Consider the following 22224-nt stretch of genomic DNA (forward strand, 5'->3'; position numbering starts at 1 on the left):
GTAACTTTTGAGTAAGAAAAATACTAGCTCATTGAGGTCAACTATTTTAATCAACTCATCCTTTCTTAAAATAAAGGTCATTGAGAAAAGTCATTTGTAAATTAACTGTTGGAGGTAATAATGTATCAAAGAGACTTTTTTGTTTCCATATCCAATCTTGAAACTTTATTGACCATAACTTAATACATTCAAGACCTGTTTGAGAATGTATTTATTTTCCATTACCCTAACTTACCAACCTTCACAGTTGGATTACTGACTTCATTCTTCGTTCTCTTATCTAGAAAGAAATGAATTAACTTCATGGACCAACAGTCATGCTCTTCTTAATAGATGAGTTAAGGATTTTTTTTTTTAAATTCAGAGAAATACTGAGCTTTATAGACCATCTTTATGCCTTAAGAATCTTATTTAAGGGAAGGTATCCCAGTGGGCCACGTGTGCAGCTGTGTTTGAATGGCCCCATGGGGGGCCTGGCCCACGATCTGAAGGACTAGCTATAGGTCGTGGTCCTTTGGCACACAATAGCTGAGCTAAGGTGCAGTACTGTGAGGCACTGGTATTTGAAAGATTATGGCATCTGAAACCCACAATGTTAAAAAAAATGAAACTTTTATAATAATATTGAGCATCATTTCATCGATTTTCGTAGAAAAATGGCCACTAATTTCACTGATAAGAACATGAAGAAGGTTAAGAAATCTCCCAATCACTTGGCTACTGACATAAATAAAACAGTTGGACAAGCTGTGAAAAGCCCAGATAAACTACAGAAGGTGATCTGTTGCAGAAAGTAAGTTCATCATCCTTTTCCAAGTCCTTGTTACAGAAGAAAACAGTCCCAAGAATTGGGGGCTGTGACATGGCAAATAAAATGAAGTGGCTAGTGCTGTCCACCTGCCTGAAAAATTATGCCGTGATAGTCGAGCATATTTGGTTAACTGTAGTGATTTTGGCTCTTCGCAGACAGGAAGCCCACCATTAAAATACAACGAGTTTTCTCCTGAGGTTTCTCAGACCATGAAACAATGGCATAAGTTTTGTTCAGCAGGAATTTGAGATTGTATCCTGCTTTAACTTTATAGAGGCACGCAAGTATAAGTGAACTTTCGTAAACCTATTTGATGGGATAGAAGATCTTAGAGTTGTGGATTGGCTTACTGTACTCACCAATAGTTTATAGGAAGAAAAACATTTCACTTGGTTGCTATGTAGATTTGTTGCCTCTACTAAAGTTACTACTTAAAAGCAAAATTGAAGAATATTTAATAATTGGTTTAAACTGGCTTCAAGCAGTCATAAAAAGGTGTGGTAGTCAGAACTACCATTCAAAACAGAAAATATAAGTGATGGAAATATTAAGATTTTAAAACAGCAGTTAAGTGGATTGTGGGAACAGGAAAACCATCTTACTTTTGTTCCAGTACACACTGGCAATATAGCTAAGGATGTCCATGCTTGTAATTATTATTGATACAATTGCATTGGGAGATTTCAGCTACTAAAGAGTGCTTGTTATTCAGAATATTCCTGGCTGATTATCTGATTTCCAAAAAAAAAGTCTCACCTGAGAACCGTGAACTGTGAAAGAAATCAAAATCTTTTTTTTTTCTTTTAAAAAGCCACATAATGAAACTACTAATGAAACCCTAATAATCTGCTTTACATTGAAGTGGAAAATATCCACAAAGAGTAGCTTCAACTTGAGTGAAGTGAAATTGCACTAAGAGGATGGTTCACCTTTGCTGCATTTGGGATTTGTGTGTTTATTTGGTATCATTGTATAAGAACTGCTGGTTCTTAATGCACTCCTACATTGCATAAGAATATAATTTATACTATGTGAAAAAAATAAGACAGGACTTTTCACTAGGAACCACAAAGGCCAATAATCAATTATTTTTAAAGTTTGTATTTTATAAGAAAACACTTAAGTGTATACAGCTATTTTCTTACGCTGAAAAGACTGAAAGTTTAAAACTTCGTGACAAATAATATTAAACATTTTTTGTCCACACTGAGATTTTATGTTTGCAAAATGACTTAATTGTTAATAAGCCAATGTGTTATGATACCAATATCTGTTAAAAAAAATTAAAAACCAGCCATGTTTCTGGCATGATAAAATCATGGAATTAAATCAGGCGTTTACAGTCAAGTAGAATATTGATGTTTGAAACCTATTCCACACCATTTTTAAAACTTAAGAATATTTTTAATATCTCTAATTCTTTTTTGCTGGAATCATCATGTCATGTATGTATGTGTTATGCCTAATATACAATTTTAAAGGGTAAATACATATTTATATGAATGCTTAACTGGAAATATCCATGAGGTTGGCTAGTATATGTTTATTTTTTATTGTATAGATTTCTAACATCTTCTGTTAGGTGTAATTTGAGTAAATTCACTAAATATTAAAAAATTTTAATCAATATATAGGATGTTCTCTACCACTATACCAAACTTAATAAAATTTTCTAAGCATTATCAGAGATATGGCTTGTTTAAAAAACTTCTATTTAAGTAAGGCTAGATGAATTATAAACAGATATTTCCTCATTTTTTAATGCATGTTTTACATCTTTATTGTAAAATACTTAAAACATATACAGAAGTAGAGAAAATACTATAACAAACACAAATGTACACACTTTCTACCTCAACAAATCTCAGCATTTTGCCATCTTGTTTCATTAATCCCCTTTGCTGTCCCCCTTTTACCATAAAGCTAATTTCAGACATCATGTAATTGTAACCATGAATATTTCATTGTGCCTCTCTTGCAGATAAATACATAATACAACCCCTCTAGTTCCATTATGACACTGAGTATAATTGCCATGGTATATTTGTTAAAGCTCAAAAACCAACATTGGTATATCACAATTACTTGGATTTCACCAGTTTTTCCATTAATATCCTCTTTTCTTTTGCATGATATAATACAAATCATTTACCCCATTGCGTAAGTTGTCATGTCCGCTTGGTTTCTTCTGTTTTGTTTCTTTTCCATAACAGTTTGGAGGAGTACTGGTTAGGTATTTTGTAGGATATCCCTCAATTTGGATTTGTGGGATGCTATGTCATAGACTGGATTATAAGTTTTAGAGAGAGAAAACCTACCGAATGTCCTTCTCATTGTATCATATCAGGGGGTTACATGATACCCTTGTGATATCATTAGTGAAATCATTGGTGATGCTGACCTTAATCACTTCTTAAAAGTAATGTCTGGCAGGTTTTGCATTGTATAGTTCCTTTTCCACCTTTCTGTATTCTTTGGAAGTGAATTATTAAGCCTTGCCTGCTTTGAAGGTGGATGGAGAGGGGTGGGGGACCAAATTCTATAGATTTGACGAATCAGGCTGGCTCTCCCCCCCGCCCTTTGCTGCTATTTATAGGGTTTTAAAAAATCTACTTATTTATTTATTTATTGTCTTTTTTAAAAAGATAAATAGAACATGTAAAACATTACATTAAAAACATAGAGGTTCCCATATACCCCGCTCCCCCCCCTCCCCCCCCATTTCATCAGTAAGGCACATTTACTGCATTTGGTGAATACACCCTGGAGCACTGTAACAACACATGAACCATAGTTTACATTGTAGTTCACACTCTCCCCCAGTCCATCCAGTGGGTTATGGCAGGATATGCAGTGTCCTGTATCTGTCTCTGCAGTATCTTTCAGGACAATTCTGAGTCCCGAAAATACCCCACATCACACCTCTTCCTCCCTCTCCCTGCCCTCAGCAACTCTCCTGGCCATCATGTCCACATCAGTGATAAAATTTCTTCCATTGCTAGAGTCACAACATTTCTATAGTAGAATACCAGCAAGTCCACTCTAATCCATATTCTATTCTTCCATTCTGTGGACGCTGGGATGGCGATGTCCACTTCACCTCTAAATCGAGAAGGGGCTTAGATCCCATATGGCCGATGGATGTGATTCTCCTGCTTGCAGTTATAGATACTCTCGATGTCCCTGTGACGTGCCTCTCACCATCCATTTGTTTTTTTTTTGGGGTGGGGCACTAACTTATTTTCTGGTAGTAGTAGATTTCCCAGGCTCATCATTTATTTTCCCCTACAGTAGCGTCAAATCACCATTTCTCCAAGAATCTCTGGTTCTAATTTTTTGGAGAATGGTATTTAGAAACCAAAATCTGAGTGCTAGAAGTTCTCCATACTATGTGAATGGATGCTGTTTTTAATTATGAATCACATTTGGTCAAAATTGGTAATTTCCCTTAAATCTTATTTTATAGTAAACTAATAAATAAAGGAAATACCAATAATTCTATTTGAAATGAAAACATTACTTTGGCTAGTTAATTGAAAATTTCATGTTGTAATAAAAGTAGGGAAAATAGTTTTTTCAGCAAATCTTGGAGCAAGTTCTTTGCTATTTTCCTTTTGTTTTTTCCTTTGTAAGTTTTCTTCATCTTGGTGCCCTGCTATGGGGAGTGGGGGAGAACACTAGTGATATTTTATCCCAGTAATATGCATCTGTGGATCCATTGAACTAATGGCACAATTTCAAAATTTGTTACTGAAGTAAACCTTTTATTTTGGACAGAAATTTCTTGTTTTAATTACAGTTTAAAGAAAATTTGGAATTTTATGCATGTGTGTATATATATGTATGTACATGTGAATACATATGCATATATACATACATGTGCATAAAGATGTACATACATATATATATATAAACAGAGATACCAGTTTTCAAAATTAACTTAGAGATCATATCAGTGTTTTATCTCCATATGGTTAAAACATTTTTGTGACAAGTCCTGCTATGAAATCTTGAATTATATAATGGAAATAATTACAATCATGGAAATCAAACTAATTCTCATTGAATATTTACAATGTGCATGGTATTGTGTTTATATACAAAACCAGAATTCTTGTAAAAGTATGACTTTATGGTTAATTTTCCTTTAAGGGTAGGTTCTTAAAAGTTCAACCTACCACTATCCAAATAAAACTACACATGCTGTAAAACATTCATATGAAAAATAAAGAATTTTAAAAAGTAGATAACTTCATCCAGAAGGGGTCTCTAAGTAATTACCATGCAAATAAGAGTCTTCTTGCTTTAGGGAGGAAGGCTGTGTAACTCCAGACTTTTCTAGGAGCAAAGAGATGGTCTTCAAATATCTATTGCAGGGCACTAGGTGGAATAATTCTTAGGGCTCAGAAGGAAGATGTTTCTAAACTTCTGTCTCTGCCTCAGTGGTTCTTTTTTAGAACAAGACATTAGCTTTGATTCTAGCAGAGAGTGGAAGGACATACTGGGTCCTTTTGTGTTCTTGTTTTTTTCCTTCCTTTTCCTTCATTTTTGGGTTTATAGGCTATGTTTATTTAATTTGGATCTAAGGCATGAAAAATGAACATACATTTGCTGAATGGCTACTCTTGAATGGTGAATCCTCTGAAAGTTATGCCCATGTGCAAATCCATGGATGTGACCTTATTTGGAAAAAGGATCTTTGCTGATGTAATCAAGTTAAGGATCTTGAGAAGAATCATCCTGGTTTACCCAGGTGGGCCCTACATTTATGACATTTGTCCTTATAAGAGACAGGAGAGAAGACACGGTCACACAGAAATCTGTGTGAAGATGGTGGCAGAGATTGTGGTGATGTGTCACAAGAAAACAACCCCAAGAAATGCACGTAGAAGCTGGGAGAGACAAGGCTAAGCTTTTCCACCAGAGCCTTCAGATTGAGAGCAGCCCTGCTGATACCTTAATATCAGACTTCTGGTCCCCAGAACTGTGAGATCATAAATATCTATTGTTTTGTGCTGTCAAATTGTGAAAATTTGTTCCAGCAGTCCCACAGAACTGTTTTATACCCACTGTGGGGAAGCCATTATGCTAAACACAGAGTTGAGCCAAGACAAGGTCCTTGCTATCCAGAAATTCATAATTTTTGGATAAGAGAACTTAACAAAAACATAATGCATTACAAAAAGTTGTGTTATAAAGTGTGTACAGAATGTTCTGAAAACATTGAAAGGTGCAATTAACTTTGTCCAGAGGATTTGGAGGGCTCATTGAGGAAGAATCCTTGAGTCTGAGCTTAAATGTGAAGTTAGGTATGGCTGGAAGGAAAGGCAAGGTGTCAGAGAAAGAAATGTGTGTGAAAGAGCAGATCTTACTCCTTTATTCACCACCACCACATCTAAAGGTTCAGTATTGAGAGTAGAGCAGTTTCTTGAAGCTATATTTTCAGCTTAAAACTGCCATATCTCAGCCACTACAAGTCTGTTTCAGTCAATATCATAAAAGATACTTACTTAGAAATCACCCTCCATCAATGCTTCATCACTTATTCTCTGACTTAGTCCCTTTAGCAGCTTAGACATACTATAAAGCCAGGCGCCTTCACATGAGGCCGTGATTAGAAGGAACTCTTCGTAATTTGACAGGGTTTAGCACGCTTTCTGTATAGGACCAAATGGTAAATATTTTAGGGTTTGCAGGCCACAGAAGGTGTCTCTCACATATGTGTATATATATGTTTCTTCAGCCTTTTAAGAATGTAAGAATCATTTTTTTTGGATGCAGGCCTTACAGAAACAGGCCATGGGCCATAGGTTTTGACTTACGGTCTGTGAAAATATATTAAATTAGGAGTTACTTTTTCTTTATGAAGAAGGGTCAAGTATTTCTGCCAGAAAATGTAGTTATCAAATGTAAACAGTTTAAAATCTGAGCCAGAGCATGACTGGTTGAAATTTATGGCTTTCTCACCTAATCAAATAAAAAATATTGAACAAGTTTAAAAATAGCCAGAAAAATACATTTACTGTATTTTTCTTTATTTTCTTTAATATCTTTGCCATTTTTGTAAGTGGAACTTTTTAAAATCAGATCTTTCAAAGGTCTGAAAGGATGAATGGCATCTTGACTTTTCAGTACCACTTTAAAAGTCTACATATCTAATTTAGTAACAACACCTTTAAAGGACCATCTCTTTTACATTGGCACAAAGTTACTGTATGTGCAATGTTCTGTTGAATTTTTAAAGATTCGTCAACAAAATTGTATTCTTTAGGGTGAATGTTTTAACTGGACATATCAAATCATCTTGTGAAATTCTTTATTAGATTGTCTTTTTTCTCAGTCATGTTCCTGAAACATCTGACACAAATTATATTATGAATATTTTAAATTATCTTAAGGTAAGCGAGTATGAATCGCAAATATTATTTTTAATTCCAATAAAACAATTGCAAGTTAGATTTCATAAAATCTTTATACTGAGCTTAAAGTGAAGAGAATATTAGGAAATATCTCGAAAGATATCTTACAATTCAAAGTTTCTTTCAGAGTACACTACAGTTCCTATCTGCTCTTTTCTCCACACAGTACATAGAGTTCAAGTACATCAATAAAATTAGTTAAGGGAAAAAGTAATTTTGTATACAAGTTATACTGTTGAGCCCATCTCAAATGAAGAATTAGAAGACTTACTCATTAGTCTCTTTTTGTGCCTCACGTAGTATTCATAGCCTATTTATTTTAAGATTACAAGCCCCTGAATCCCTACCCTTAGGCTCATTCTATTTATTTTGCCACATCTCTCATCCACTGCCCTCCTTTCATAGCAAGATCCGAAGTCAGTTCACTTAAATTCTGACCAACTGTAATATAAGTGGTAAAGTCAGACAAAAAGAATGAGATTCCTGGTTCTTCTGTGTCTTGTTCAGTTATTTAACCCCTCTGTGTGCTAGCATCATCTATCAAAGGGGTATCTCTACCTTGCCTTTGTTGAGAGGATTAAAGAAGCTGGGTACCAAGCATCATCTCAGGATTTGGCACAGAGTATGGTCAATCAATGGCAGCCTGCTCTTATGAGACAAAGCTCCAGCTCTCCAATCTAGAGGAATAGATAGAAACACAGATTAATTCTGATGTCAGTGGGTGAAGAAACTGTAATCCTTGCCTTAGAGGGAGAGTAATGGCAGTCTTCACTGGTGATTTTAAGAATGCTCTGTAATGGCAATGCCCATAAGTCACATTTTGATGGGCATGTTGCATTTGAATGGGTGGAGGGGGAGGAAAGGGCAGTCTAGACACAGGAAGCAACTTGAGCTCTGGGTGAGGCAGGAAGTGCTGGGTGTGTATGGGGCAGAGGTCCACTGTGGCAGTTTAGCCCACAGAAATTCTTTCTTCGGAAATACACAATGCTTTAAAAGATTTAGCCAACCTAGAAACATGGGAGATACTATTTACAATTTGGATTTCAAGTTTCTCTTGAAAAATTACACAGACTCTCTACCGCTGGTTGACACTTAACCACCCTGACGTAGTCTCATATCATTTGAATATATTTTACAGGTTTTTCAATATGCTTTAGTTCAAATCTTCTTTCATAATTCTTTTTAAAAATGTCTTGGCTATTATTGTCTTCTTATTATTCCATATGACTTTATAGCTACAGTTATTTTTGTTCCCTGGGAACATGAGGCATGTTTCTAGTTTATTCAGGCCTTCATTTATGTTTTTCAGAAAATTTAAGTTTCCATGATTTGAGTTCTATAAATATTTTATATTTAAGGTTGCTCTTGAAATGTCCCCGTCATTCCTTTATATTTTGTAACTGGTTATTGTTTGTATGTTTTTGTAGGAAATCTCCACTGGCTTAAATTGATATTTTTATCATGCTAAGGAGGCACCTTTCTCTCTCTCTCCCTCTCTTTTTATTAACTAAGAATTATAATCAGGAATAGATGTTGAATTTTGTCAAATGCTTTTGAATATCTTATACTATGTTTTTCCCCCTTAGATATATTGATGCTTTGGCACTATGATACCTTGCTTTTTAATAATAAATTAGAGCACAAGCAACAAAAGAAAAAAAATATATGGGACTTCATCAAAATTAAAAACTTTTAAATCTCAAAGGACTTTATCAATGAAAGTAAACTGACAATTTATACAATTGGAGAAAATATTTGGAAGCCACATATCTGATAAAAGTTTAGTATCCTTAATATGTAAGGAAATTCTTCAGCTTAACACCAAAAAGACAAACAGCCCAATTTGAAAAATGGGCAAATGACTTGAAAAGATGTTTCTCTAGAGAAGATAGACAAATGACCAGAATGTACTTGAAAAGGTGTTCAACAACATTTGCCATCAGGGAAATGAAAAATCAAAACCACAATAAGATACCTTTTCACACCCATTAGATTGGCTGCTATTAAAAAAATGGAAATTAACAAGTGTTACAGTGGATGTGGAGAATAGGAATGCTCATTCATTGCTGGTGGGGATGTAAAATGGTAAAGCTGTAGTTGACAGTTTGGTGGTTCCTCAGAAAACCAAGCATAGAACTTCTGTATGACTTGGCAATCTCTGCTAGGTATACACCCTAAAGACTTGAAAGCAGGGACTTTAACAAATATTTGTACACTGCTGTTCAGAGCAGCATTATTCACGATTGCCAAAAGATGGATGTAACCCAAGTATCCATCAACTGTTGAGTGGATAAACAAAATTTTTTATATACATGCCATGAATATTATTCAGCCCTGAAAAGAAATGAAGTCCTGATACATGTGACAGTATGGATGAACTTTGAAGACACGATGTTGACTGCCATAAGCCAGACATGGAAGGACAAATATTGTATGATCCACTGATATGAAATAATTAGAATAAACAAGCTCATAGAGTCAGAATCTAGAATATAAGTTAATAGGGGATGGAATAGTGATAGGAAATGGGAAGTTAAGGCTTAATGTGTCCAAGGATCCTATTTGGAACAATGAATGTGTTTTGGAAATGGATGGTCGTGATGGTAGCTCAACATTGTGAAAGTAATTAACAGTACCGATTTACCTAGACAGACTATCTAACATCTTATCAAATGACTAGGTATTTTGGCTTTAGCAGTTGCTTATTTCTGTTTTGTAAGACTTTATAAAGAGTATTTGTCTTAACCGCTCCATCGCCACAAGACTCTTAAGGGCCTATGCATGTATGTTTCCTACTTTGGTTCCTTCTCTTTACTCCTTAACAACTACTGTTCTGACCAAGCTTAGGTGTAGCACCCTTCAAGTACAGTGCAACTTTTTATTCTTTAATAAGCAGAGCATAAGATGACCTAATAAAGTGATGAGTTAAATTTCCTTTAGACTATAATGACATTATCTTGAAATTCAGCTTATTTCTTTATTTTAGTTGCTTGATACCATGATTACAAAGTATGGTTAGAAAGCTAGGAGAAAAATTGATTGCCAGGGAACCTAACTGAAATATGTGCTCTTGGAAACTGAACCCTACGTACATGTGTCACAGAGGCATTTTTATTCCTTTCCTTTGAGCTTTTTTGAAGGGAACTAACTCCCTTGCTAGGACTTTACTGTCATAATGCAGACGAATAAGAAGACCTCTCGTGAATTGTTTGGTTTGGACTGTGGAGAGCTAGATTTGAGCTTCTATACCCAGTTGTCTTTGTAGAGAGAGAAAAATACCTAACAATATTTATGTTGGGGCAGGCATTAAATAATCATTGGGTTAGCATAATGCAATTTATTTCCCAAGAAGTTATATTTTTTGAATGTGATATAATTCATGGTCTTTAGAATGCAGTGAAAATGCCGGATTTCCATGAGCATAGTTGTATAAGTATGCATTGACTTTCTCTTCAGAAAATGCTGTTATTGCTTATCAGTAAGATGAACACTTAGAAAATATTTTTTAAAAGCATATACCCTGAAGGGTACAATGAAATGGGGATTCAGTTTTCAAGTGCCATAAATTGGCCTTAGTTTTATTATGCTAGAAAAAATACTTATCAGGAAACTAAATGAAAATTTTTTTAAAGATTTATTTATTCATCCCCCCGTCCCTGCCATTGTCTGTGTCCATTCGTTGTGTGTGTTCTTCTGTGTTTGCTTGTATTCTCATTAGGTGGCTCCGGGTGCCCTCAGCTCCCTGATCTGCTACATCTCTTTATTATCTCTTCTCTGTGTCTCTCTTTGTTGTGTCCATCTTGCTGTGTCAGCTCTCCTCATGAACCAGCACTCCTGCATGGGGCAGCACTCCTGTGTGGGGCAGTACTCTGTGTAGGTCAGCATTCTGCATGGGCCAGCTTGCCTTCACCAGGAGGCCCTGGGCATCGAACCCTGGACCTCCTATATGGTAAATGGAAGCCCAGTTGCTTGAACCTCAACTGCTTCTCTAAATCAAATTTTTATGTTAAATATTTGAAGTCACTTTTAATGTCTTAAGATGTCCAATAAAAAATTGGTAGAGACAGCTGTTGAAATACCTGTATTATCAAAATAGTTTCACATATCATTTTGGATAGAAACCTGTTTTGGGTATGTGCCATTTGGATAGGTACCATTTTGAATAAGTACCTATGTAACCATTTCCTGTTTTGGGTGAAACATAGATATGACTTTACTACCTAGTAAGTATCAAATATGATTATGAATTTAATTGATTTTGAGTACCTTGAGAACAGGAACAATGCCATGTAAATAGACTCGAATTCCCAATTACTGTGGTATAGGCTATAAAGACCAGGGGTGCATTCCAGTTTGTGAAATTCAGTAACTTCATTTCTTTTTAAAGCTGACAAGAAATTGCTATCTCATAGCTACCTTAATTTTATTACAGTAAAAAATGATGCTGAGAACATCTGTGGTTGGGTCTTGATTTTCTGTCTCTCTTTCTCTCTTCTCTCACTCCCTCTGTCCACTCTCACTTTCTTTACACATGATGTGAAAAGCAATTTTTTCTTTCACTTTACAAAAATTTTCTTCCCCTTCTTGTTCGACCTAATATGTATTCATTTATGTCTTTTTTATTTTCAGTGCTTGAGCATTGAATTATTTGAACAAGCAACCCATCCTTTCCTGGAAAAGGTCCTCCTTCATACGTCCTGGTTCTGTTACCATGTTCGCATTGGAAGCCAAGTAATGCTGTCCCCTCCACTTGTATACTTGGTGAGATAATCAGATATTTCAGTCCATGTGTTTTGTTATATATGAATTTAATCTTTTAGCAAAAACTCTTTGCCCTCTTTTCTCTGCTCTTCTAACTGCTTGCCTTCTCATTACTTTTCATTAGTTTTTTTTCTTTGTGGATATCTTAAAATAATTTCGAATTGTGCATCTATGATAATTTTAATTAGACTTTCAGATATGATGATGTGATTTATGTTCTTTGCCTTGTTTCCCATTTTCCTTCATTAATCAGATTACTTTTTAATCAAGTTGGGGAGTGTTAGGGACAAAACCCACTTCTGTTTTGGGGGATATAAAACTCCTATAGTTGTATTTCTAGAAAATACTTTTAAGAATTCTGAAATTGTTAAATAAGTCACTGCTTCCTTTGACAGTATTATCTCCTGGCCTTTCTTAATGACCATCAGAACTACATAATTGTGCCTCCAACTTTCTTAAGATAGTTGTAACTAGTCAACCAATATACCCTGTCTTAATTAGTGAAAGAAGAGCTCTCTCTTTCCAGCCATGAAACAGTCATTGACTTAAGCTGTACTGGACCCTGGGGACGTGGTATTTATAATGGTGACCCCACCCACTATGAACTCATGCAGCTTACATTCCAGAAAGTCAGATGTTAGACAAATAATTTCAGAAATTAATTAAAATAAGTAGGCAGAGTGCTTTTAGAGGGAAAATACACAGCGCTACTGTCGAACCTAATTGGTATAAATGGGACCTAATCCATCTTTAGTAATACTTACTAATACATAATACAGGTTTAAAATATGAGAACATATGCAACCCATGTTTTATCTCGCAGTAATAACTGTCTGCTACTGTCCCTTTTTTTAAAATTAGAAGTTGTAGGTTTACAGAAAAATCATTCAATAAGTACAGAGTTCCCTTATGCCCCTCCCTCATCCACAGTTTTTCTTGTTGTGTTAACACTTTGCATTAGTGTGGTAGCTTTGTTACAACTGAAGAAACAATATTATTATAATTATATACTATTAATTATAGTCAAGTTTACATTAGGGTTTACTGTGTTGTACAGTTATGTTTTTATACATTTTTTATTCTAATACTGTATATACAAGCTAAAATTTTTCCTTTTAACCACGTTCTAATATATAATTCAGTGGTGTTGATTACATCTACAATCTACCATCACCACCATCCATTACCAAAAGTTTTCCGTCACCCCAAATAGAAATACTTCTATTGCTTTTTAAGGCAAATACAATGAATTTAAAAGTTGCTGGGTTTAATTAAGGGACATTATATTTGTTCATGAATATATACTAACATAGTAAAAAGTTTTCTTGATAATTTTTGACTCCTGAAATTGTATAGTAGCTGAAGCTATTTTATATTTTTAGTCTCTGAGTCTGGGAAAAAGGTGGTACCATTAACAAAAATAAGAATACTGAGAGAAACGTGGGGAGGTTGAGAAAAATATGATAAAAATCCCAATTTACACAGCCAGGAAAGTTGAGTTTCTGTCATTTAAAACTTTGGGTACGTTGATTTATGGAAACTCTATTGAATGCCATTTAATCTGTAGTGATTCAGAGGACACACAAAGTCAAGAAATTTTGATATCTTATGCATCTTTATGAATCTTAATATGTGACTCTGTGGAAATGTCAGACTATAGATTTATGGTTGAATAAATGTTGGATAATGCAGAGCATGAGTTTAATCACTCACTGAATATCTCTACCTGTCCACAGAGGAATAATGATGCTCTACTCAAAACTGTCTAGAAACAAAATGTACAAATCATTGAAATAGTGTACTAAAAATATGTTCAAGTGTAATGACTCACAAGTCCAAAAAAAATACCTCATTTGGAAAATTTCCTAAATCTGTATATGCTTCTCTATTTTGTGGGGTGTGTGCATGTACTTTAATAACAAAAGGTAGAATAAATTAAAAAACCTGGTATTTGAAAGGTTCTCATTCTACTGGGGAAATTCTCGCCTTGTTAGGATCTATTATAATGTCAGATTTTACCTAACCCCAATGAGTTCTAACAAAACTTCTATCGTTTTGTTTTTGAATAGGTATGTAAAATGTGATGCTGTGATATTGTAGGTCAGGTCATGTGATGATGAGTTATTACATATAATCTTTGTACTTTGATAGCATTGGAATAAATCAAACCTTTTGAAATTAAGGCATAAATGAATTGTGGCTCATCAGTACATACTCGGTCGTGATTTTAAAGTGGCCTTTTTAGTTTGAGATCATTGCAAGGAAAATGAAGCATAAATTTTTCCCCTAAAAAGATCTGTATAAAGTATAATACAAATAGCACATTATAATATAGCCAAATGCCTGCAATTGAAGATGTGGACTTTGGTTTTCAGAATTCTCGTGGGGTGTACTTAAACCATGTAGGAGACTGTGGCTTGTTTCTGACTATCGATAAGGACCAGTGTGTCCCTGTCCCTGCAACACATTTGCCTATTTTAGTTCTTGAGCCTGAACTGACTCTTTTTTTCTTAGCACCTCGTTTGAGGTCAAATTGTTGTTTTAATTTGCCACCATTGAATGGTTGGTTTAAAGGGCATTCCTGTTTAGTAATCTTAAAAAAATTTTTACCTGTAAAATTATTTTTCAACAGCTGAGAAGAAATTGTACAGTGTCTTAGAATTAGTTTTGGAATAAAAATGTCAAACAGTAATTTTAAAGTTATTTACTTAGAAATTAATTTTATAACAAGTTGCAAGAGCAGTACAATTGTTGCAGTTCACCATTATTGTCCATCACATACCTCTTCCTTCCATGATTGTTGTCTCTTTCTGAACTATGCGTGAGCCAGCTCTAGACATGATGCCCCATTATTCCTAAGTAACTTAGTGTGTGTTTACCCAAAACATGAACACTTACACTTCACACCATACAGACTTCCAAGTCAGGAAATCAACCTTGATGCTACATAACTATCCAATTCACAGCCTTTATTCAGATTTTGCAAACTGTCCCAATGATGTCTCTTTCTCTTTCTGGTCAGGAACGCATCCAAGAACACACAGTACAGTTAGCAATCATGTCCCTTCACATTCTTCCAACTTGGAACATTTCCTCCATCATTTCCTGCTCTTGTGACCTCGATAGTTTTTAGAGTATGGGCTTTACATTCTGTAAGATGCTGCCCAGCACCCGGTGATGTTATTTTCATCATGATGATTGTGTTCATGTCTGCCAGGTTTCTCCTCCTTAAAGATACCATTTTCCCCTTCATAATTGATTAGTGCTCTAAGGGGAGATAATCTAAAATGATGCCAATATCCTTTCCTTCACCAAAGCTCTATCTCCCAGGCCTATTCTCCATTGATTACTCTGCCTGAATCAACTACCAAAATGATGGTTGCCTAGTGGTGATTTTCAATTTCTGGCATTACTTAGACATTTATTGGTTGGCAATCTACTGTAGGGAAGGACTTTCCTGTCTGCCTGCTGTAATTTTTTTTCATGTATTTATTTTTATTACATGATTCTATTTTTCTTAATGGGTTATAATCTTTTAGTTTCCTTATTATTTTGATGTTCTTGTTGTCCCAGATTTGGTGACTGGGAGCCCCTTCAGGGTGGCTCTTGTGCCTTTTAAAATTTTTTTCTTCTTGTGTCTTTTTGACACTTGCCCATCAATCTTTGACCACTTGCTTATTTTTTGGCACAGCTATTCCAGGCTCATCTTGTACTTTTTGCCTCTATGCTTGGAGTAGGCTATTTCTCCAAGTAACCCTAGTTCTTTTTAGTGGAGAATGGCATTTAGACTCCAATCTCTGGACACTCTGGGTGCTCACTGATATGGGCTCTCTCAGCAGTCAACTTAGAAATGAATATACATACACACATTTTTAGACCCATGCTTCCATCCATATGTACATTTATAACTATATCTATGTCTCTGTATTTTTAAAAAATTGTGGGTTCATACCTTTACCTCTGTTTTAGTTTTTAGGCTGCTGAAAGCAGATACCATAATTTGGGTTGGTTTTTTTTTTAATTAACTTTTTAATTAAAAAAATATATACCTAGATTACATAAATGGTACATAAAAAATATAGGGTAGTCCCACATGCCCTGCTTCCAACCCCTCCCTCATTTTCCCACGTTAAAAACATCCTTCATAAGTGTGGTACATTTGTTACAATTGATGAACACATTTTGGAGCATTGCCACTAAACATGGATTATAGTTTACACTCTTCCACAATTTTGTAAGTAATGCAAGATATATAATGGCCTTTATGTCACTGCTATGTCATTCAGGACAATTCCCAAGTCCCGAAAATGCCCCCATATTGTAATAGTTTTTCCCTCTCCTTTTTCTCAGAACTGCCTCCACATCAATGATATAAGTTCTTCCATTGCTAGACTCACATTAAGTCTATAGTAGAATACCAATAAGTCTACTCTAGTCCATCATTCATTCCCCAATCCTGAGGGTTCTGGGAGGGTGATGCCCTCTCCTCCTCTAATTGAGAGGGGGCTTAGATCCCATGGGGCAGAAGGATGGGAGTATCTTGTTTGCAGTTGCAGATTCTCTCTGTTCCTTGGGATGGTTGTTGTCCATCATCATCTCCTTGGTAGCTGTCCTGGGTGAGTCCTGGAGAAGTAGGTATTGCAACTCTCTTAATATTCAGGGTGCCCATCTGGCACAGGGACAGCTCAAGGATTTAAGTCTCTTGGACATACACCTATTAATTCTAGTACTAACTGTAGGTTCAGATAGAAGGAGCAGAAGAGCCATGTGTCAGGAAATCACAACTGAGTGGAACTCTGTCACACTGCGGAGCATAAATTCCAAAGTAGGGCCCACTGGCAGGGCACCAAACTCCTGAGCTGTCTGCCCTGACTCTAGTGTCTGGATGTCTCCAAAGCCCTCAGGAGCCCTGCTATTTGAGGCAATATTTACTTTGGCAGTCAATGAGATTCTGCTGAGATGTGCATAAGCATAACCTCTTGAATGACCTCCGGACTCACTTTGAATTCTCTTAGCCATATAAACTCATTGTTCCCCCTTTTGGTCAAGGTATTTTTCCAGTTGCATTGCTAGTTGGTGCTTGGCAGATAATCCCTCAGTGCCAGGGAGGCTCATCCCTGAGAGTCATGTCACATGCCACGGGGAAGGCAATGCTGAGTTTGGCTTAGAGAGAGGTAACAATTTGAGCAACACATGGTTTGGCTTTTTACAATGGAAATTTATTAGCTTTCAGTTTTGTTTTGTTTTTTTCAAGGAGGTCCTGGGGATTGAACCCAGGACCTCGTACATGCGAAGCAGACAAACACTGAGCCACACCCACTCCCAAGCTTACAGTTTTGAGACTGAGAAAAATGTCCAAATCAAAAAATCATTACTGCTTTCTTTCCAAAGACTGACTGCCAGTGATCCTTGGTTCCTTTGCTACATGGCAAGGCACACATCCAGGTCTGCTGGTCTTTCCCTTTTTTGCTGGGGTTGCTTCCAGCTTCTTACTTCCTGGTGGGTTTCTCTCTCTTTGTTTGAACTCTTTCTCTCATAAAGGACTCGAGTAAGAGTATTAAGACCCATCCTGATTGAGGAGGGCCACACCTTAACTGAAGTAGCCTCATCAAAAGGTCCTACTTACAATGGGTGCACATCCACAGGAATGGATTAGCTTTAAGAACATGATTTTCTGGGGCATGTAACAGTTTCAAACTACCACAATCTCCAATTCCAATCCAACACTCCAGGGTTCATTGTAGCCTTTATCCATTTTAAAAAAAGAAAACCTGCTACAACGTGGAGGAACCTGGAGCTCATTAACCTCATTCTATTTATTGTTCGGTCACTTTACCCATTTTCCCTTTCCATTGTGTCATCTTCCTGTTATCACCTTATTTTTTACCTCCCAGTGACCTGTTTCTTTGTTCTTTATGGACAGCTGTTAACCTGCGCTGCTGCTCCCTTTCTCCCCCTCAGCACCCTTAAGTGCTTGGTGCAGGTAGGCATGCTTACCCATGTGTGTCATTGTTCTGTCTTAACCCCATCTCCACTCTAGCACTCCAAATCCTTGGGTACTGGTTTCCACAAGCTACAATAATGTTTTCAGGGTGAATTTGAAAGTCACATACCAGTTTACATCATTTTTATCATTGTTGTTAGAATAAATTTTTTTGGTTCCTACTCAGTTTAAATCAATACGTTTTTTTTCTTTCTCTTTTAAGAGTGCTTACCATATGTCAGGCATTATTCTGTGTGTAGTACAGAAGTGAAGAAGATAGACATAGTCCCTGCCCATATGGACCCATGAGCAGGGTGAAGTGACTAAATTACGAATAAATGATGAATTTTACAAAATGGAAAGACAGGGTACTGTGGAAACTCATTGGAGGCTCTTCCCCAGTGTGCTGTACTTAGGTTCTCTTCTCATGCCTGGTGTAGCAGTTTGAACTCATTTCATGAATCCCCAAAAGAGAATGATTATGTTTTTAAACTAATCTATTTGTGTAGGTGTGATAACCTTTGATTACTTTAAATTCTGTTGAGGGTCCTTTGATTAGATTACTTGATAAGATTGCTACAGGGCTTTTGATTGGACTATGTCAGTGAGTCATGACTCAGACTGAGTCTCTGCCCCCTTGTTGGGTCTGATATAATACTTGAGACAGAAGCAGACACAGGAAAAAGGGAGCTGCCGTGTTTGATGTAGCCCATAAGAGAGCATTAGGGGATTATTTAAGCACCAGACCCTACGGAGAGCTCAAGAGGAAGCAAGCCCTATGTCAGGTATGCCTACACCTGCAGAAAGGCAGAGACCTTGCAGATATGGTTGGCCATCTTGCTTCCCATATGGTAACTAACTTTGGTGAGAAAGCATCTTTTACGGTGCCCTGATTTGGACTTAGAACTGTAAACTTTTACCCCAAATAAATTCACGTTATGAGAGCCAAGCCATTTCTGGTACTTTGCTTTGGCAGCCATTTGGCAAACTAAAACATCTGGTATATTCTTTGTCCTCCAAGATTTACTGAATGAATTACTTATTATTTGTGGTATGGATATGAATGTGTATATATGGCCAGGTGTGAGGCTGACTAAAGGAATAGCTAACTAAAGGAATGTTGCAGAATTTGAATATAAGACTAGCACTTAGATTTAATGATCCCACATATTTTCTTTTGGTCAGATGGAAGTAGCTTAAGTTTCTGAACAGGGTGAAATTTGTACTGTAAAAGGCTTATGTGTTTTTTGGGGTAGGTGTAGGCAAAGAAATTTGCCTAAAACCATTTATTGAATGATCATTAGAAATATAAGTCCAATAACAAAATAAAAATGAGTCATTATAAAGTATCCCTTCCTAACCTTCAGAAAGCAAAATTTGTTTGACACAACTTGTTTGCGAAATCCTGTGACATGCAACATAGCAGTTTAAGGATTTGAAAATATTAAGTGTTCCATATTAACTTGTTTACTTTTTTGCCTAGATCTATATATATTTTTACATTTTGAACGTAACTGCTTAATAATAGAACAGTGCCACCTAAACTACAACATATATTTGTTCAGCCTATTGTGAAAACTCCTTGCCTAAAAATTTATAAACAAAGGTGATTAGGTGTCTTAGTGTTTCAGGGCTGCTATGACAAATAACCATATACTGCTTGGCTTTAAGAACAGGAACTTTTTGGCTGAGAGTTTTGAAAGCTTTAAGTTCCAAATCAAGGTCTCGACAAACAATCCTTTTTCTTGAGTCTAGCATTCTGGTGCTGGCTCATTGCTATCCTTAGGGGTTCCTTAGGCTTGCATTTCTGCCTTTGATATATGGTATGCTCTCTCTCTCCTCCTGACTTCTGGCTTCTTCTAACTGACTGCATTCAAATATCCTCTCTTTATAAAGCCTCTGGTCATATAGATTAAGGCTCACCTGATTCAATTTGGCCTTGTCTTGACAAGATCTTCAAAGATTCTAGTCACAAATGAGTCCACCCCTTCAACAACATATTCAAATGTCCTGTGTGCAAATGGTTTCACACTTGCAGAAATGTGGATTACGACTTGTACTTCTTTGTGTGGTACATGATTCAGTCCTCAACACCAAGGTCTTATTTATATAATGTTTCTTTCCTGTGGTATTTACTAAATAACTGTGAAGTTTACATTTCTGTGTTGTGGCAGAAACCCACATATGATCTGATAACCCAGATAAAAATTGGACAAAGTGCTTGAATAGACTTTTCTCTAAAGGAGATATTCAAATGACCAATAAGTATATGAAAAGATGTTTAGCATCATTAGTCATTAGGGAAATGTAAATAAAAAATCACACACCTGAAAGATGGATAATATTGAAAACGAAATCAAACAATAGGGAAGTGGATGTGGCTCAAGTGATAAGGCCTCTGACTACCATGTGGGAGGACCTGGGTTTGCTCCCTGGGCCTTCTGGTGAAAAAGAAGAGAAAGCATGCCCATGTGGCGAGTCAGTTGGCCGTTTGATGAGCTGAGTGCCTATGTGAATCCCTGCTTGGCAAGCTGAGTGCCCATATGGTAAGCTGAGTGCCCATGTGATGAGCCAAGTGACTGAGTGGCGAGCTGAGTGCCCATGTAGTGAGCCAGTGCACACACAAGTGAGTCACGCAGCAAGATGATGGTGCAGCAAAAAAAAAGAGACAAAGGGGAGAGTCAAGGTGAAGTGCAGCAGAGACCAGGAACTGAGGTGGCACGATTAACAGGGAACCTTGCTTCACATCAGAGATCCCCATGATCGAATCCCATTGAATCCTAGAGGAGAAAGATGAGAAGAGAAATAGATACAGAAGATCACACAGGGAATGGACACAGACAGCAAAACAGCAGGGTGGGGGAAAGAGAGGGGAACTAAAAAAAAAGCCAATATGTAACAACCGCAGGTGAAGATGCGGAGAAATTTGAACCTTTGTGTGTTGTTGTAAAATGGTGCAGCCACTATGGGAAACAGTTAGGTGGTTCCTTAAAGTTAAATAGAATTGCCATATGACCTGGCAATTCCACTTCTAGGCATTTACCCCCAAAATTGAAAATGGAGACCACGACAGATATATATATGTTCATTCAGCATTATTCACTATAGCCAAAAGTTTGACGCAACCCAAGTGTCCATCAAGAGGTAAATTGATAAACAAATTGTGAAATATGTGTACAATGGAATACTTATTCAGTTGTAAGAGTGACGTTTTGAGACACTCTGCAACATGAGCCAAACATGTTTTCATGAAAACATAATGTGAGTAAAACCAGGCACAAAGAGACAAATGTGTATGATTCCAGTTATGTGACATAGCTAAGTAAAGAAGTTCACAGGACAAAGTAGATTAGATGTTACCAGGGGCCAGGAGGAGTGGGGGATGGGAGTTAGTAATGGATGGTAATGTTAGCAGCACAATATTGTGCATGTAATGCCATTGAATTCCATATGGTTAAAATGGAATTTTGTGTTATGTTACCACAATAAAAATTTAAAAATATAAAGAACAAATTACTGTTATATGCAACAAGTTGGATGACTATCACAGATGTAATGTTGATGAAAAGAAGCCAGATATGCTGTACAAGTCTATTCATATAAAGTAAACAGGCAAAACTAAAAACAAACCAACCCCTCTTCCCAAACCCATGTATGAGGTTTGACAGAGCCATTTGGTCTTCAGTAACAGACCAGTAGAGCATTTACTAAGATGTCTATAGAGTCATGGTGGAAAGAACTTTAGAAATTGTATTACCTTATCAGAAAAGGTGAAATAACTTCCACCAAGTCATTGAACTCGAATGCGTTAGATCCAGGGGCCTAGATAGGAATTTAACTCTTCAGGTTCCAAGACTAAATCTATACCCAAGGTTTTAGTGTTTCGGGATTTGGTGGTGGTAGTTATAATTACCCTCATTATTTTTATTATTTGATTAGCCTGACAGTTCATAACACCAAGCTTTTGTCACACATAAGCAATGTTGATGATTAATAATTACCAGTGATTACCTGGACCATTTTTAGCTCACAATAAAAATGGGCACAGTGTCAAATTGTAATTCAGGATTCTAAGCAGAGATTCAGCTGTGTGTGATAAACTGAAAATCTTTTGCCTTTATCATTATGGCTGAAATAGCTTTATTTCTGGGATCAGGATTTCTGGGATTCTATGAGGGGGTGAATGATAATTAGATTTCCTGGGTCTCAGTATCTATTTGATGGTAGAAGCAGACTGTAACCTATAAAAA

General features: G+C 36.4%; 1 protein-coding gene and 1 pseudogene across 5 annotated transcripts in view; both read left to right on the forward strand.

Moving 5' to 3' along the window:
* Positions 1-22224, forward strand: part of KLF12 (KLF transcription factor 12) — a 487534-nt gene that overhangs the window by 24274 nt on the left and 441036 nt on the right. For 4 of the 5 annotated variants that reach the window (XM_058276583.1, XM_058276582.1, XM_058276584.1 and 1 more), the window contains exon 2: positions 11860-11991. The exons of the other annotated variant lie outside the window; for it this stretch is intronic. The gene's annotated coding sequence lies outside the window, so the exon portion shown is untranslated. The remainder of the gene's footprint in view (positions 1-11859; positions 11992-22224) is intronic. 5 annotated transcript variants of the gene reach the window in all.
* On the forward strand, positions 497-1474 carry LOC101416289 (KATNB1-like protein 1 pseudogene; annotated as a pseudogene).

Source organism: Dasypus novemcinctus, chromosome 15, assembly GCF_030445035.2.
Source record: "Dasypus novemcinctus isolate mDasNov1 chromosome 15, mDasNov1.1.hap2, whole genome shotgun sequence".
Classification (NCBI taxonomy): domain Eukaryota; kingdom Metazoa; phylum Chordata; class Mammalia; order Cingulata; family Dasypodidae; genus Dasypus; species Dasypus novemcinctus.